General features: G+C 41.7%; 1 protein-coding gene across 2 annotated transcripts in view; it reads left to right on the plus strand.

Moving 5' to 3' along the window:
* PLXDC2 (plexin domain containing 2) overlaps window positions 1-19,189 on the plus strand; it is a 463,255-nt gene that overhangs the window by 309,293 nt on the left and 134,773 nt on the right. The window lies entirely within an intron of this gene.

Here is a 19,189-nt window from a genome sequence, read left to right on the forward strand (position 1 = left end):
TCCACAATGCAGTTACTTTGTTTCCCACCTTCTCCTCTAGCATGGCTAGAATCTAATGAGATCAAGGTTGTGTAGTTTTTATGAGTCGCTAAGCAGGAATCACATTGCCCTAAGCCAGACAGCCCAGCATGTCACTCCAGCCCCTGCATTCGCATCATGACTGTGTTCCTGTTCAGTCTTGAGAACGCTCCAGGATTGCAAAGCCTACAAAGGATGGTGGCAGTCACCTGAGAGCCCCAAGGGACCTTTGCTCCATGGCATCGTCCTCTGCCTTTACCAGATGGCATGGCTTTGGTGGGGGACTCAGCCTGACCCTTTTTCAAGGTTAATGCTGAGTAACCCCTCACTGGAGTGATGTTAGCCCCTTGTGGGCTAACAAGAGAAGTGTGTCTTTAGCTTAAGGGGTCATCTTCCTTAATCACAGGTAAACACTGTTGAGAAGGGGTGACCTGTAAATATCATACACACTCGCACCAGATTTTCCAAGCGGAAGTTGAAATAGGGAAGAGAGAGCTAATAGTCTCTGTGGCCAGGTTGGGTTTCAACAGTGGAGGTACAAGAAGATAGAAATCTGAAGCACGATGAACTCTAATACCTTTTCTTTTTCTTTTTTTTTTTTTTTTTTTTTTTGACAGGCAGAGTGGACAGTGAGAGAGAGAGACAGAGAGAAAGGTCTTCCTTTTGCCGTTGGTTCACCCTCCAATGGCCGCTGCAGCCAGCGCGCTGCGGCCGGCGCACCACGCTGATCCGATGGCAGGAGCCAGGAGCCAGGTGCTTTTCCTGGTCTCCCATGGGGTGCAGGGCCCAAGCACCTGGGCCATCCTCCACTGCACTCCTTGGCCACAGCAGAGAACTGGCCTGGAAGAGGGGCAACCGGGACAGAATCCGGCACCCCAACCGGGACTAGAACCCGGTGTGCCGGCGCCGCTAGGCGGAGGATTAGCCTAGTGAGCCGCGGCGCCGGCTTAATACCTTTTCTATGTATCGCCCTTCCCTTCCCCAAAATTCTGAAAAGGTTAAAATATGAGTTCATTTTATATAAAAAAATTAAAGGAGGTATTTTTTTTTAAGATTTATTTATTTACTTGAAAGAGTTATTCACAGAGAGAGAAGGAGATGCAGAGAGAGAGACAGAGAGAGAGAGAGAGACAGAGAGGTCTTCCATCCTCTGGTTCACTCCCCAGTTGGCTGTAACGGCTGGAGCTGTGCTGATCCGAAGCCAGGAGCCAGGAGCTTCTTCCGGGTCTCCCATGTGGGTGCAGGGGCTCAAGGACTTGGGCCATCTGCTTTTCCACACCATAGCAGAGAGCTGGATAGGAAGAAGAGCAGCTGGAACTCAAACCAGCACCCATATTGGGATGCTAGCTCTGCAGGCGGCAGCTTTACCCACTATACCACATTGCCAGCCCCAAAGGGAGTATTATTTTAACACTAGCATCTTATTTAATATGAACTTGCCTTGGTCTCATTCAGCTTTGGGCACACGTGCAAGGTGCATCATCATGGCTGGGTTAGGTCATTCCAGCCAGATCCCACCTGCAGCCACTCAGTGGCAACTACGGATGAATGTTCACGGCAAGAAATCCTCCAAGTCTGCTAACCCTTTTAGTTCTCTTCTTTAACAGAGAGAAGGTAGAACAATAAAAATTAACAAACCTCTTAGTTCTGATTAGCCTGAAATGCTTATACAGAAGTGGTTTTGAGATGCGGGCTCGTGCTGCTCATCCACAGAGGCTCCATCTTGGGAAACCAGGTTATCGGGTACAAAAGGAGCTTCGCAGCCTTCTCCCAGTCCCTTGGGGAACTGTCCCTTGGCGACCTACAAAGATGATGGCTTCCTCCCTGAACCTTTTTGGTAGATGTCAATGTAAATGTGTTGAAAAAAAGAATCTAAGAACTTGTTCCATTTTTCCCTGCAAGGCACTAAAATGTTGTAGTTGGCCTTTGGAAATTCTTTTCAAATGGCTCTACTATTTTACCCAAGAGGGGTGTCACCCTGTTCTCCTTGACTCCCTCGGGTGGTTCGAGAGCTGGGGTTCTACTGCCTGCCTTTATTTTCTACATACCCATTTCTGTCCTTGGTAAGGGTTGTTCTGATCAAAGGCACGGCACAATGAAATAAAAATGAGCTATTTTTCTGAGGAGTATTTCCATCTGTTTTACTTTGTTTCTATGATAAACTTTAATTAAAATAAAATGTTGAAAAAGAAATGGAAAAATAACATCTCCAATGAAGTAGCAAGAGAAGAATGGTGTTTGGATACCTACAGATTGGTGACTCAAAAAATTTACCTGTTTCATTCTAGTATATATACAAATTCATAAGAAGAAAGCAAACATAGACAGCAGAAATAATCACCATTATTCATAAGCAACCATATTTCTTCTGAATATTTTATAAAATATTTTATTTGTTCTTACAAAATTATTTGAAATAATTGTTTCAGTTAAACCTCTAACTTTGACTTTCCTCAATGTTCTAAAATTTTTAATTTATCATGTAGTTATCTATTTTTTAAAAAAACTATTTATTTGAAAAGCAAAGCAATAGAGAGAGGAGGAGAAACAGACAGGAGGGAGGGGAGAGAGAGGATATCTTCCATCTGCTGATTCACTCCCCAGATGGTCACAGTGGCTGGTGGGTAGCAGAGACTCAAGCACCTAGACCATCATTTGCTGCCACCTCAGGTGCATTAGCAGGAAGCCTGATGGGAAGCAGAGCCAGGAGTCGTGCTGGAGCTCCAATACCGGACACCAGCCAGCGTCAGCCTGCTGAACCTACTGAACCACAATGCTGCCTGCTAGATATCTGTTTTTAAAGGCAATTATATTGTTTCTGTATTAAAATAATGTAAAACCAGTGAAAAGGAAATAAACAACGTGAAGCTTAGAAGGAAAAAATTATTTTTCAGATGATATAATTGTCATTTCATTGAAGTCCCTAAAAATGGGCAGATTTTTAGAATTAGTCCTGCAGTTGAGCAAGACTGTGAAATAGAAAGATCAATATAAAAAGTCAATGCCGCCACAAATGATTAGAAAATATAATTGAGCAAAATTTTCTATAACAGGAGCTTCAAAGAGAACTAAATAAAAGTAAATCTAAGAATGATGTGATGGGCATTTTTGGGAAAATTCGTTGAAGATGATTGAAAGATTTCTAAGAATACCTAAATCAAGATAAATTCTATATTCATGGGTCAGAAGATTCAAAATCAAATGGAATGAGTTCCTCCCACACTGACTTAGAATTTTAGTATTTTGTGTATGTCTGTATGCATTTTGAAAACCTAACTCTACAGTTTCTGTGGAAGGACAAAGAACCAGTGATCATCACACATTGTTAAAGAGACAGATAAATGTTAGACTCTTGAGTTACCAGTTTTGAAGCCATCCATAGAGGGATAGATAAACTGAGCAGTGAACAGAATTGAGACTCCTAAAAGGAGGCCATGTGGTTATTAATATCAGACTTACATTTTGCCAGTCAGTAGGAGTAGAATCAGATTTCTAAAAAATGAGTCTGTTAGTTAGCAATCGCTATAGAAAAAGTGTCGAATTGATCCATATTAATTGTTACTGACCCCAGGTTCTTTGACTCATTTACCAGTAGAAATTGACAACACACAACCCAGACAAGGTTTCTTGGGGGCTTTTACTCCAACACAAGGGGGACAGCATGGTCTGAAGACCTTCCCCCGATGGACTTGCCAACAGGAGCTGAATAGATGCTTTTATGGGGTTGAGGAGGCATGGTGGTTCCCCTTTGCACATGGTGTGAAGTTCTGACGCCCCCCTCAGCACATGCCACTTGGTTTGCACCCAGCTCAGTGTTCTGCACACGTGCTGTTGTTTTTCTTTTGGATTTTGGATTTTGTTATTTGATTTTTTTCTTCTGTTTGCAGATAATACATTCAAAATTGTGGTGTTGCTCACTACCCACTACCACCCCAGGAAGGTCATGTTCCAGCCGTATTAGACTATGCTGGCTGTGGGCTCAGGGTGCGAAGTCCCTCACAGGGCAGTAGGGGGCGTAATGCAGTTAGAGTCTGGACGTTCCTTGCCCTTGACTGGTTTGGATCTGAGGATGTCTACATAGTCAGGTCCCGAGATGGGTGCCTGTCCGGTTGGGAGGGACTTGATTTAGCGATTCCTGTTTCTACCTTGTCTCAGTGACCTACAAAATAATTTTAGATAGGAGAAAAAACTTAAATACAGCTGGTAAACTTGTAAATCTCTTAGAGAACAATGTGTAAAAATGTATTTATCACATCAGAGTGGGAAAATATCTTTTTAAAATTAGTTCATTTGTAATATTTATTAAGAGAGTGAGTGAGCGCACCAGTTCCCCTCTGCTGATTCCTCAGATGCGTAACAACAGATCGAATTGGGCTGAAGCCAAAGGCAGGTCTCTCACATGGGTAGCAGGGACCCAATGGCTCAAGCTGTACCACTGCCTCCCAGATCCCACAACAGCAGGAAACTGGAGCCAGGAGCAGGAGGCAGGCATCAAACCCAAGCACTCTGACATGGGGACGTAGGCATCCCAACTGGGGTCCTAACCACTGGGCTACTTGCCCACCCTGGAAAAATAGCTATCCATATTCAGAGCAGAAAAGCATACAACAGCATGACTGAAACATCTTGCGAGACCTGAGCCAGAACCTTATAGCTAAGCTACCCAACAGATCCCTGAACTTCAGAAACTGGATGGTTTATTGTTTCATGGTGCCAAGTATTAGAGTAATTTGGCATGCAGATAGATCTAACTAACATTCTGGACACAAGACCCTCTTTATATGAGTTTGTAAAAATTTTCCTACTCGGTGGCTTGTCTTCGTTCCCTTAATGATACTTTTTGAAAACCAAAAGTTATAATTTTGATGAAGTCAAATTTGTCAATTTTTAACTTTGTGTGTCAGGATTTTGGGGAGAATTAGGTCTGAGAAATCGTTGCCTAAGGCACAAATACATTGTTGTTTTCTTCTAGAATTTGTTTAGTTTTAATTTAAACATGTTATTTTAAAATCCATGTTCATTTAGTTATTGTGTGTGGTATGAGGTAGCATCTAAGTTTTCTTTTTTCATATAGCTATCTACTTGTTCCAACATCATCTGTGTTAGATTATTCTTTCCCCATGGGATGTCATAGACACTTTCATCAAAAATCAGTTCATCATAAATGAGTGGGTTTATTTCCAGACTCATCCATTCTTTTGGATATATCTATTCTTACATTGATGCCATTGCTTCTTTGATTTCTGTAACTTTACATTAAAATTTGAAATCACTGAAGTTCTTCACCTTAATGCTTCTTTTTCAAAGGGTTACCCAAAATCATCACAATTTATAAATAACAAACTACTCTCTAATCATGTCATTATGGCATAACGGAAAGCCACAGCCTGTGATGCTGGCATTCCATATGGGCGCCAGTTTGTGTCTCAGCTGCTCCATTTCTGATCCAGCTCTTTGCTAATGTGCCGGGGGAAAGCAGCAGAAGATGGCACACATACTTGGGCCTCTGCCACCCACATGGGAGACCTGGATGAAGCTCCTGTCTCCTGGCTTTGGCCTGACTCAGTCCTGGCCATTGAGACCACGTAGGGAGTGAACTAGCAGATGGAAGATCTCTGTCTCTCCCTTTCTGTAATTCTGCTTTCAAATGAATAAGTAAATCTTTAAAAATTTTTTTCTTGTTACCCAATCTTAGGTATGTGTAAGTAATGCTTCAGAAGATACGATTTTGCAGCTCTCAAATGGGCCAAAATCAAATTTCTGACAATTTTCGTGGGGATGTGTTGCAATAAGAGTATCTGCTTAATGATGGTGGAGTGTAAATTAGTATCAGTGTTTAGGAAAACAATTCTGCATTATCTGGAGTAGTTGTACATTTACATGCCCAATGATCTAAACATCCAACTGGTAGGTTTATGCTTCAGAATATATTCTTATATACAGGTGTACTGAGCATGTGCAAAAAAAAGTTGTTATGGTAACAGCATTTATAATATCAAAAAATAAATAAAAAGCCTCAGAAAATACAAATGTCATAAAAAATCTAAGGGATAAATTAGTTGTGCATATTTGTTTAAAGTAATATGATAGACCAGTGGAAAGTGAAGCAAACACAGAACAATGGGAAGGATTCTCTCAGGAATGTAGAGTTGAACAACACTTAAAACCTGCAGAGGGATGCGTATGTTATAATTCAGTTGTTTTTTTTTTTTTTTTTTTTTTTTTTTTATTTTTTTATTTTTTATTTTTTATTTTTTTTAAACTTTTATTTAATGAATATAAATTTCCAAAGTACAGCTTATGGATTACAATGTCTTGCCCCCCATAATGTCCCTCCCACCCGCAACCCTCCCCTTTCCCACTCCCTTTCCCCTTCCATTCACATCAAGATTCATTTTCGATTCTCTTTATATACAGAAGATCAGTTTAGCATACATTAAGTAAAGATTTCAACAGTTTGCTCCCACACAGAAACATAAAGTGAAAAATACTGTTTGAGTACTAGTTATAGCATTAAATCTCAATGTACAGCCCACTAAGGACAAAGATCCTACATGAGGAGTAAGTACACAGTGACTCCTGTTGTTGACTTAACAAATTGACACTCTTGTTTATGGCATCAGTAATCACCCTAGGCTCTTGTCATGAGTTTCCAAGGCTATGGAAGCCCCCTGAGTTCACTGACTCTGATAATATTTAGACAAGGCCATGGTCAAAGTGGAAGTTCTCTCCTCCCTTCAGAGAAAGGTACCTCCTTCTTTGATGACCCGTTCTTTCCACTGGGATCTCACTCGTGGAGATCTTTCATTTTTTTTTTCCCCAGAGTGTCTTGGCTTTCCATGCCTGAAATACTCTCATGGGCTTTTCAGCTGGATCCGCATGCCTTAAGGGCTGATTCTGAGGCCAGAGTGCTGTTTAGGACATCTGCCATTCTATGGGTCTGCTGTGTATCTCACTTCCCATGTTGGATCATTCTCTCCCTTTTTGATTCTATCAGCTAGTATTTGCAGACACTATTCTTGTTTCTGTGATCCCTTTGGTTCTTAGTCCTATCATTATGATCAATTGTGCACAGAAATTGATCACTGGGACTAGTGAGATGGCATTGGTACATGCCACCTTGATGGGATTGAATTGGAATCCCCTGGTATGTTTCTAACTCTACCGTTTGAGGTAAGTCAGCTTGAGCATGTCCCGAATTGCACATCTCTTCTAATGAAGAACTGGATTAAGGATTCCTCTGGGTTGCCTTTAGAAATCTCTCTTTTTTTTAAATAATAGGTAAAATCCAACAATTTTATGTAGTACAAGCAAGTGGTATTTATCCCACGTAAGCAAGGCTGTCAGCATTTTAAAAAATCAATAAATTGGACATACTACACAAACTGCAAAAATGTTAAATGGTTACATCAACTTTTGTAAAAGATATTTGGCATAAAAAAACTGAGCAAACAAGAAACAGAAGAGAAATTCCTCATCTAGATAAAGAATATCTACCAAAACCAACTTTAATAGTGAAATTGGACAGTTTTCCCTTAAGTTGGGGAAAGGGGGAAGTGTCTTTTTCTCACCACTACTTTTCAATATTATGGTGGAATTACTAGACAGTGCAGTAACACAAAGAAAGGATACAAAATGCATACATATTGGGAAGGAAGACATAAAACTGCTAGCAAATGTCATTGCATGTATAGAAAATTCAAAAGTACATCATAAGTACCCCTGGAACAATGTTAGTGTAGCAAAGTGGTGAATTACATGTACAATTTAATTGTTGTTCCATGTATGGGTAAGAGCTAGGATTTGAAATTTAAAAACAAAATTAAGCATCATTTAAAATTGCATCAGGTTAAAAAGCAAATCCCAATCGGTGTCTTTTAACTGGACAGTTCAGGCCATTAACGTTCAATGTGACTAATGAAAAGTGGTAACTTTGCCCTGCCATTTGCCAAAGATAAGTTCTAATATATGCTTTGAATTCCCTGTGATCTTTTGCTGTGAGGTTTCCTTCCTTTATCTTCTTTCATACTGATGACCGTGTTTCTGTGTTTCTGTGTGTAACACATCTTTAAGCATCTGTTGCAGGGCTGGACGAGTGGCGACAAATTCTTTCAATTTCTGTTTGTTATGAAACGTCTTTATTTCACCTTCATTCACAAATGATAGCTTTGCAGGATATAATATTCTGGGCTGGCAGTTTTTCTCTCTTAGTACCTGGGCTATATCTCGCCATTCCCTTCTAGCTTGTAGAGTTTCTGATGAGAAGTCAGCAGTGAGTCTGATTGGCGATCCTCTGAAAGTAATCTGACGTTTCTCTCTTGCACATTTTAGGATCTTTTCTTTATGTTTCACTGTGGAGAGTTTAATTACAACGTGTCGTGGTGAGGATCTCTTTTGGTCGTGTTTATTAGGGGTTCTGTGAGCTTCCTGTACTAGGATTTCTCTGTCCTTCTCCAAACCTGGGAAATTTTCTGCTAATATCTCACTAAAAAGGCCTTCTAATCCTTTCTCCCTCTCCATGCCTTCAGGAACTCCTAGAACCCGAATGTTGGTTTTTTTAATAGTATCCTGAAGATTCCTGACAATATGTTTTAGATTTCTAATTTCCTCTTCTTTTCTTTGATCTGACTGTATCCTTTCCTGTTCTCTCTCTTCTAAGTCCGATATTCTCTCTTCTGCTTCACCCATTCTGTTTGTAAGGCTCTCTATTGTGTTTTTCATTTGATCTATTGAATTCTTCACTTCAGTCACTATCACAGTTTCCTGTTGTACTAATTGTTTCGTTTCATTTTGATTCCTCCTTAATATTTCATTTTCACGAGAGAGATTTTCTATCTTGTCCATTAAGGCTTTATGTAGTTCAAGAATTTGTTTTTGAGAACTTCTTAATGTTCTTATCAATTTTTTGAGATCTGCTTCTTGCATTTCTTCTATGTCATCATCTTCATAATCTTGAATTGGGGTGTCTTTTTCATTTGAGGGCGTCATGGTGACTTCCTTGTTTTTATTACCTCGGTTTTTGCATTTGTTATTTGGCATATTGGAGATATTTGGTTTCTTCACTGTGGTGCTTTTTCTTGTTATACTATGACTCTAGATTAAGTGGACTATCTGTTTTTGATGGAGCCTTAGGGCTTGAGATGGGTGTGGCCTGAGAGCTCTGTTTGGTGTCCCAAAGGTGACACTCCCAGGTTAGGAGTGGTAAATCTCTCTTTCTCTCTCTTTCTTTTTTTGATTCAAAAGGGAAGTAATTCCGCACAGCTGAACGAAGTTGGAGGTAGTTAGCAGGCAAATGATATACCCACAGGAGCCAGAGATCGGAAGCTCTTTCCCAAGGACCACACAGGGAATCTGTTTGGCCCTCAGAGTGGGTTCAAATTCTCCTTCAGTCTCCCACTGGGTTGCCAAAGTTACGGAATTGTAGCGTCTCTGGAGAGTACTCAGGTGAATTCCGTGAGTTCTCTCCCCCACCGTCTCTTTTTTCACAGTCTCAGTTCAGTAGCACCACAAATTTACTAGGTCCTAATCTCCTGTTAATTCGCCCCGCCCAGAGTCAGGGTTTTCTGCTAGGCTCAGGGCCGGTGCAGACCTGAGGTCGCTCTGCTTATGACGTATGTCCAAGATGGCGCCTGCTCTTTGTCTTGCTCGCCCTTGAGAGGTGAGCAGAGAGAGAGAAACCCGTGTCCGTACCAGTCACCTTTTTTTTTTCTCTCTCTCTCTCTCTTCCAGTTAGCCTGGTGAACTTTTCCCCCCCGGGGGTCGTTCCCTCTAGTCTCCTCTCTCTGCTTGCCTGCCGGTGTCTCGGGCTATTGAGGTTCGGCTCACCTTGTGTTCCAGCGCTGGTGTGTTGAGTCTGCCGCTGGTGTCCCGAACTGTGGGCTCCCACGCTCTCCACACAGGTCCGCTATGAATCACGCGTTCTGGAAGAGTTTCTTCTGCTGTTTCCTCCCCTACTCTTCCTTGAACCTGCAGTATCTCCACTTTTATTAAACTATCTCTCCCCGGACTATCAGTGTGCTCCCTTCCTATTCCGCCATCTTGCCTCTCCCAGTATCAATTCAGTTGTTTTGAAGTCTAAGAGCAGGCAAAACTCATCCTCTAGGGATGCAGGCTTATACTGTTAAGTGGTAAAGGAAAGAAACAGAAACAAAAGTTCATGACCATGGGGAGCTGTCAGTTGGAGAGGAGAGTGTGCGTTAAGGGTCATGTTGTGCTTTTCTGTGTGTGTCTGTTAGTCCAGATGGCAGAGGGACATTCATGGGGGCTCACTGCCTACTTAGTCATCCATGCATAAGCACAAATCCTGGATATATAGTGTGACTTTCATCTTCTTCAAAATATTTTAATTCCTGAAAAAATCATATTGAGCAAATAGAAATTGGTTGAACATCAAAAAATATTTTGGAGTGTATGATGATGTATTTAAGAATTTTGGACTCGAAGTAATCCTTGCAACAACTCCAAAGGTCAAGAGAAAATGCTCTAGCAGCATTTTAATCAAAATAAATACATTCAGCTATTCGTTGCTCTAGAGTTATAGGCAGAAGAGTCTCTAACAAAAAAAATAGGACCTAGTCAAATTCTACCTCTGTGGGTTTATTTGATTTTTTTTAATCTACTCCAAATGAATCCAAGTAATCCTGTCCAATTATCGTGCTGGAGGAATGCATACTCTAATATACTTTCCCTTGAGTCCTCTCTAGGAAGGCATGCCTCTGCAAGGGCTTCTTCCACTCTGTCACCCCCTCAGTGTTCCCTAAAGTAGAGCTGACTAATTTTTATGAGGAATATGCCATACTCTGGGAAAAAATGCATTCTTCAAAAGCTTAGTCTAGGTGGTATTAACCAAGATATTGACGATATGTGTGTCTGGGTCAGTGAAATGAGTAAAACCATGGCTGAAATGCTTTTAGAGGAAGGAGGCTGCCAGGATTTTATTGTGCTTCAATTTTTAAGAAACTTAGTATGTGTTTTGTGTTGATTTATAAAACCTAAGTATTTTAAGATGCTCACTCTCTACTCTCTGTCTCGCTGCCTTTTTATCTGTCTGTATGCATTTCTGTGTATTTATAATAGATGTTTACATGTATTTATATTTACACGTTTTTGTACACACACACACACACACACACACACACCAGTATAAAAGCAAAGCCAACTGCAATACAGATTCCTTTCTTTTATCAAGTAAAATGAGTTTTTCTTTCAGCGTCTAGTGTTTTATGTCCAATAATAAGGCACAGTAAAGTGCAAACAGCAAACTTTAAAAGAATATACAGTCAAGTGTTATGGTTATTTTGTCCCTCTCACTGACCACTGCATTTCAAGTCAGTGCCAAGGCTGGGGAGAGCAGATTAGGAACTAGTGAAGTGCCCAAAGTTATCATCTCCAGAAGCAGACCTAATTGTTCATAACGCTCTGGCCGGACCATTAGGACTGCAGGTGTTAACTATAGCTGGAGTGTATGTCCAGCCCGAGGAAACTCTACAGTTATTGGATCATAGTCAGCTTATCTTTAGAATGTTGAGTAGCCCTGACAAAATTACAGAAAATTTAGATTGGAGAAGAAGACAAAAGGGAATATTTGTTGAGAAGTGATCATATTTTAGGGCTGGAACTCTTCTGGGTTTCTTGCATTATTTATCTCCTATAATCCTCACAGCATTCTTGTCAAGAGGCTATTACAGTTCCACTTTGAAGCCAGGAAAAAAAAATGCATCAAAGCATTTAAATAATTTATTCTTGACAATGCAGTTATTTAATGGTGGGGCCAGAATTTACATCCACATCTTTGGTTTTATTCCAAAAAGCATATTCCTCCCCTATGTAACTTTTCCAGTGGATACTCTCTGGTAATTAAATATTGCCTGGAGATAAATTAGTCTCCTGGGAGAGTTGATTTAGGAATGTGTGTCAATAAATATAAACTCGCACAAAAACCATGAACCTGAGAATAGAAGCATGCAGAGGAGAATCTGGGGACAGAGAAGAAATCAATCCAATCCTGTTTGTGGCAGAGACACTGCAGTGAGCTGAAGGTAAGGGGTAACACGTTCCTGATACAGTATTGCGGTTTGGTTAAGAGAAGGTGGTATCAAGGCAGGGCCCCACTGAAATGGACAACAGCGTCTAGTTTCTCAGCTGTTGGTAGCTATGGCAATTGGCATTTGGATAGGACAATTTCTTGTGTTCACAGCTGCCTCCCCTAACTGGATCCCAGTAGCACCCCCAGACATTGCAACAATAAACTCCCCCACTATGCCTACACATATTTCCTAATATCCACTGGCAGAGGGGGAGAAGGGTGTTGGAGGAGTGATACTACAATATTCCGGTGGGAATCTTGGAGATCTTGATTTAACTTTCTAATAATCTCATCTTGCGAATGTCAAAGGAAGCAATTAGGGAAGATTGAAACTAATCCTTTGAACCTCCTCCTAGCCAAGCAAACACAGCTGGCTGATGATTTATGCAAGACAGAAGTCTTGAGAATAAGAAAACCCATTAGAAGTCTTGGATAAAAGGCTGAGTAGCCACATTATATACCATCACCTTGGGGGACCAGACTACAACAACATCTGAGAAAGCGTAGTCACCATCGCAACTCTGAGATTCTAAAGGGCACGTGTCACGAGAAGGCTGGAAATATCACAGAGGTTTCAGCCTGCCAACAGGACTGTGAAGAGCAAGAGCAGACAAAGATAGGAATCAATGAAGCTGTGGAGAGAGCCTCAATGGAGCCCTGCTCTCAGAAGGATGTCAGAGAACTGTGCAGGTGCTCCGGAGATTCATTTTAGATGCCTGGCTTGCAGCTGCATCCATACAGCCACTTTATTTTATTTTTTTCACTGATTCATACATACAGTACTGTTGTTTGAAAGGGGTTAATGTTAGCCTGATTTATGGAAGGAGTTGCAACTCAGTGTGATGACAAGAGGTCATATGATTTGCCAGACACAAAAGAACCCAAATCGGGGCTTTTCCACTATACTTAGCCTCTTTATAGAAGGAAATAAATATATTGGCCTATAGCACATTCATCCATGCAGTACAAAATGTAATTCCAGTCAATGATATGCTGAATATACAATGATGCTCCCATAAGACTACATTGCCTAGTGACATCACGGTTTCTGTACATACACTCGATCATGTTCGCACAGTGACAGAATGTTTACTGAAGCATTTCCCAGAGTGCAGCCTCATTGTGAAGGCATCTATGATGGTACAGAGAGACTTCAAAAAGTTCATGTAAAATGAGACTAAAAGATACATTTTGATGGAAAAATTTTTTAAAATCCATGTATAAATTTTTCATCATATTCATTCTCCATGAACTTTTTTCCTTGTACCTTTTTTTTTTTTTTGACAGGCAGAGTGGACGTGAGAGAGAGAGACAGAGAGAAAGGTCTTCCTTTTGCCGTTGGTTCACCCTCCAATGGCCGCCGCGGCCAGCGCGCTGCGGCAGGCGCACCGCACTGATCCGATAGCAGTAGCCAGGTGCTTATCCTGGTCTCCCATGGGGTGCAGGGCCCAAGCACTTGGGCCATCCTCCACTGTACTCCCGGGCCACAGCAGAGAGCTGGCCTGGAAGAGGGGCAACTGGGACAGAATCCGTTCAAATTTATTTATTTGCAAGAGAAGGAGAGAAAACTTCTTTCATCTGATTCACTCCCCCAAATGCCCACAATGGCCAGGGAGCAAAAGCCAGAAGCCAGAAATCCAATCCAGGTCTAACACATGGATGGCAGGAATCCAATCACTCAAGTCATTATTGCTGCCTCCCAAGGTATACATTCACAGGAATCTAGATGCAGGAGTGGAGCTGAACACGGAACCCAGGCACACAGGACTTCTAACTGGTTTTTTTTTTTTTTTTTTTTTTTTTTTTTTTTTTTTGACAGGCAGAGTGGACAGTGAGAGAGAGAGACAGAGAGAGAAAGGTCTTCCTTTGCCGTTGGATCACCCTCCAATGGCCGCCGCTGCAGCCGGCGCACCGCGCTGATCCGATGGCAGGAACCAGGATCCAGGTGCTTTTCCTGGTCTCCCATGGGGTGCAGGGCCCAAGCACCTGGGCCATCCTCCACTGCACTCCCTGGCCATAGCAGAGAGCTGGCCTGGAAGAGGGGCAACCGGGACAGAATCCGGCACCCCAACCGGGACTAGAACCCTGTGTGCCGGCGCCGCAAGGTGGAGGATTAGCCTATTGAGCCACGGCGCCGGCTCCCTAACTGGTTTTCTAACCATAGGACAAAAGCCCACCCCTCTGTGTATCCATTAATTCCATTTTCTGTAGCTGTTTTGAAGTACCTCATATATGCACTGTGCATTTATATTTTGTATTTTATATGTGCACTATGCATATGTATGACATATATTCATATACACATATATAGTTGTACACATTTATATGTAACATAGGCTTGATCTGTAAATGCTAGGGCAATTGAAGCCTAAAATAGCTGGGTAAACACTGGAATACTCAAGTTATTTTGAGAGGAGACAAAGGAAGGAACAGACCCTTGTTTTGGGACTGGGATAATGCCGGTGGCTGTTTTTGAGAGAGCAACACTCTTCTTTCTCCCTGTAGCATCTTTCCTGTCTGGCTGAATGGTCTTCCTTTGGCACTGAAAAGGGAAGGACAATGAAGAGATTGTCAGTACATTCAGGACACCTTGGTTGGCCTTGGATCGGTTCTCATGAAATTGAGCTTTTATTGGATTGATTCTCAAGAAATTTAGCAAATAGATCTCTCTCTCTGTCTCTCCTAGGAATATCTAAACAGTCATGGAAAACAAAAACATTTTTGAAAGAACTGAGTTGGGAAAATGTAGCAAGCATTTCAAAAATATAGAATAAAATTGTTTTGCAGCTAGAATCAGGATAGCCTGCAATTCTCTGCAAGAATACAAAAGGGCTAATCTGCTTTGTTTTTTAAATTTACCAAATTTTTTCTTTAATCTTACCCAGTTTTAGAAACCTTAAGGGGGGGGGGGGCAGCACCATGACATAGCAGGTAAAGCTGCCGCCTGCAGTGCCAGCATTCCATGTGGGCACCAGTTGGAGTCCTGGCTGCTCCACTTCCTATCTAGCTCTCTGCTATGGTCTGGGAAAGCAGTGGAATATGGCCCAAGTACTTGAGCCCCTGCACCCACGTGGGTTGGAGACCCAGAAGAAGCTCCTGGCTCTTGGCTTTAGATCGGCCCAGCTCTGGCTGTTGCAACCATTTGGGGATTGAACCAGCAGATGAAAGACACCTCTCTCTCTCTCTCTCTCTCTCTCTCTCTCTGTGCTTCTGCCTCTCATATCTCTGCCTTTCAAATAATAAATAAATAAATCTTTCAAAAAATTAGGCAGGTAGTACTATAGAATATTAAGTACCATAGGGTTTGATGATGTTGCAAAAATGGCCCCTGCCTGAAGACAGCCACTCCTTACAGTGGGCCTCTTTCCTTCCACACCTGTTCTGGACTTTTATTTTTTTAATATTTATTTATTTGAAAGAGTTAAAGAGAGACAGAGAGATCTTCCATCCATTGGTTTACCTCCCTAAATGGTTGCAACAGCCAGGGCTGGGCCATCCTGAAGCCAGGAGCCAGGAGCTTCTTCCAGGTCTCCCATGTGGGTGCAGAGGTCCAAGGACTTCGGCCATCTTTCCTCTGCTTTCCCAGGCACATTAGCAGGGAGCTGGGTCGGAAGTGGGGCAGCAGGGACTTGAACCGGTGCCCACGTGGGATACTGGCACTGCAGACAGCAGCATAATCCACTGAGCCACAGTGCGGGCCCTTTTTGGACATTTTAAAAATGAGTTTCAAATGACAGTTAAGTCCCTTGGAAAGGAAGAGACTTATTTTTCTTCATTGTGGCAAGTGAGGAGTGCTGGGCCGATGATGTGAGAGGCAGAATAATGCATGAGTTCTCTCTCAAAAGCAAGTCAGAGCCTGGGTAGAGGTGCCGCTGTTAGCAGGGCGCTCTCCTAAGCAGTAGCCAGGTATGGAGTCCTTGTCCTTGCAGCCAGAGATTCCAGGGGGAGCTGATAGACAGTTCCAGAAGCCAAGGAGTTTCCTTCCAAAAAAACTTTTTTAGTTTTATTGAGGTTTAATTAACAAGTAGAAATCCTATATATCTAAGATGTGTAATGCAGTGTTTTGATATAGTTAGGCCTTGTGAAATGATTACCAATGTCAGCCTAATTAATATATCCATCACTTTACCTAGTTACCTTTGTTTATTTTGTGAAAACGTTTAAGGTCTGTTCTCTGAGCAAACTTCAAGTACACAGCACAGTATTATTAATGATCATCCTCTTGCGACCCATTAGATCTCCAGACTTGTTTATCCTGTGTAATGGGAACATAGCCTCCACCCCTCAGCCCCTGGCGACCACCGGTCTGCTCTCTGCTTCTGTGAGGTTTTGAGGTCTTAGTTCTATTATCTTCTCTTCTCTTTTTTATGTATCTGTTCTGACCTTTATTCTTTCCTTTTGTTAACTTTGGGCTCAGTTTGTTCTTTTTCTTGTTCTTGTAGGTGTAATGCTGGATTGTTTTTGGAGATTTTTGTTTTTCCCTCGTGTAGTCTTTTGTTACTGTAAACTTCCCTCTGAGAACTGCCTTTGCTGCATCTCCTAAGTTTTGTAATACAGTGTCTCTTCTTCCCCCAGACTGGGGAGAAGCACTTTATACCGCCAACATACATTTTTATATTGGTGATTTCATGAGTGTAATATTTATCCAATAGCCAACTTGTCACGTATTCCTTTTAATCCCCGCCCCTCCCAGGGGATGGCATTATTGTGTTTGTAATCGCCAATGGTGCCTTAAGCCATTTGAATGAAGGAGTCTATGTTATTTGATATAGTTTAGTGTATTGTTAATTTAAAATACAAAATATATGTTGATATGTTAGCTTGATGATTGGAAATATAAAGAGAAAATATTTAGAGATTGACAATGTCAATTTCTTTCTAGGAAGCAATTGATATATTTTAATACGTTTAATATCCTTGATATATTTTAACTTGATACCTGGTTGGGATTGTAAAGAGAATATTTGATGATTGACAATATTATAGGTTTCTTCCCAGGAATCAGTGGTTACTAAGCTCATGGGAATTTGAGAAATATTTGTTAACTACAGAGGTTATATATAAACTGAGCAGTCTTCTGGGAACACTTTGTTCAGAGAACTGTCACATTGTTCATGTTCATGTTCATGTCATATAAACCTGTCAGTGTACAGTTGTAGCTGGCAGTTACATTACCGGGAAACTGAACACAACTTTGAATTCTCAGGTTAACAATTGCTACCACATATGTTTTACTTAAGAAGACTTACTGAATTATGAGTATATGTCTTAAAGGGTGTGGTGTATAGCACTTAAAGATATATTGTGGGGGCCAGCGCTGTGGTGTAGCAGGTAACATCACTGCCTGAAGTGCTGGCATCCCATTTGGGCTCCAGTTCAAGTCTCATCTGCTCCACTTCCAATCCAGCTCTCTGCTAGGGCCTGGGAAAGCAGTAGAAGATGGCCCAAGTCATTGGGTCCCTGCACCCATGTGGGAGACCCCAGAAGAAGCTCCTGGCTCCTGGCTCCTGGCTTCAGATCAGCACAGCTTTAGCCATTACAGTCAATTGGGGAGTGAACCAGCGGATGGAAGACCTTTTTCTCTCTCTGCCTCTCCTTCTCTCTCTGTGTAACTCTGCCTTTCAAATAAGTAAATAAATCTTTAAAAAATGTATTGTGACTTATAAAATGAAATTTGTGCAAAATGTAAATTGAATTATGTTCAGACTTTTTTTTTTTTTTAAGATTTATTTCTTTGTAAGGCAGGCCATTAGAGAGAGCACAAGAAACAGGAAGAGACACATCGTCTGTCCACTGGTTCACTGCCCAGATGGCTGCAATAGCTAGGACTGGGTCGGTTCCAGGAGCCTGGAACTCCATCCTGTCTCTCATACTGTGGCAGGAGCCAAGTGTGTGGGCCATCATCAGGCACATGAGCAGGAAGCTGTACCTCTGATATGGGATACAGGCGTCACAAAAGCAGCAGCTTAACTTGTTATGCCACCACTCCAGCTCCACAGACTTTGATTGTTTCAAACACGTTGTCCACCACCTTATAGGACAGTTGACTAAGCAATAACCACAAACTAACACCCAGATAAAGTACTCAATTCTTCATGAACCGAAGTAGAACATACCATATATGAAATTAATGAGAAGCATGAGGAATCTGTTCTCCAAATCCTGTTGGATGAAAGGCCATAAATTTCAGATGTATTTGATGAATGTATAGAGATCACAGTACACAGATGCTTGCAAAGGTGACCTCTGCCATGATCGTTTGTACTCTAAATGCAACATTTAACTACAAGTGTTCAGTGCCCTACAGTCATGCCCGTCAGCTTCAGCCTTTCCTCTAGGATCAAAAATACCAACCTCTGATAGATGATGAAGGGGAATATTTTATGTAACCCCTTACACATTAAAATTTTACAGAATATTTCACAGGCAATTATAGCTTTTTCATGCTTTCTTTATTGCCATGACACTTCTAATTAAATGGAACAACCATTTGCAACCAGTAGGTGGTTAATATTTTTACAAGGTGGTTATTCCATCAGAATTCAGGGAAAGCTATTTCAAACTAAGGACTCTAGGAATTAAGCATTTTTAGAAAAAATTATCGGCCAGCACCAGGGCTCAATAGGCTAATCCTCCGCCTGCGGCACCGGCACACCAGGTTCTAGTCCTGGTTGGGGTGCCGGTTCTGTCCCGGTTGCCCCTCTTCCAGGCCAGCTCTCTGCTATGGCCCAGGAAGGCAGTGGAGGATGGCCCAAGTGCTTGGGTCCTGCACCCGCATGGGAGACCAGGAGAAGCACCTGGCTCCTGGCTTCGGATCAGCACGGTGTGCTGGCCGTGGCACGCCGGCCATGGCGGCCATTGGAGGGTGAACCAACGGCAAAAGGAAGACCTTTCTCTCTGTCTCTCTCTCTCACTGTCCACTCTGCCTGTCAAAAAAAAAAAAAAAATATATATATATATCCATATCCATTGCCTTGTAATTAGCTTCAGTGATGTTGCACCTTAACCCAAACAGGAATAATGCAGACAAACACATATCATACATTTAGGTCTAAAGCACAGTTTTCAGAAAACCTTATTTTTTAA

Source organism: Oryctolagus cuniculus, chromosome 13 (genome assembly GCF_051225735.1).
Source record: "Oryctolagus cuniculus isolate XC-2025 breed Fujian yellow rabbit chromosome 13, ASM5122573v1, whole genome shotgun sequence".
In the NCBI taxonomy this organism is placed as follows: domain Eukaryota; kingdom Metazoa; phylum Chordata; class Mammalia; order Lagomorpha; family Leporidae; genus Oryctolagus; species Oryctolagus cuniculus.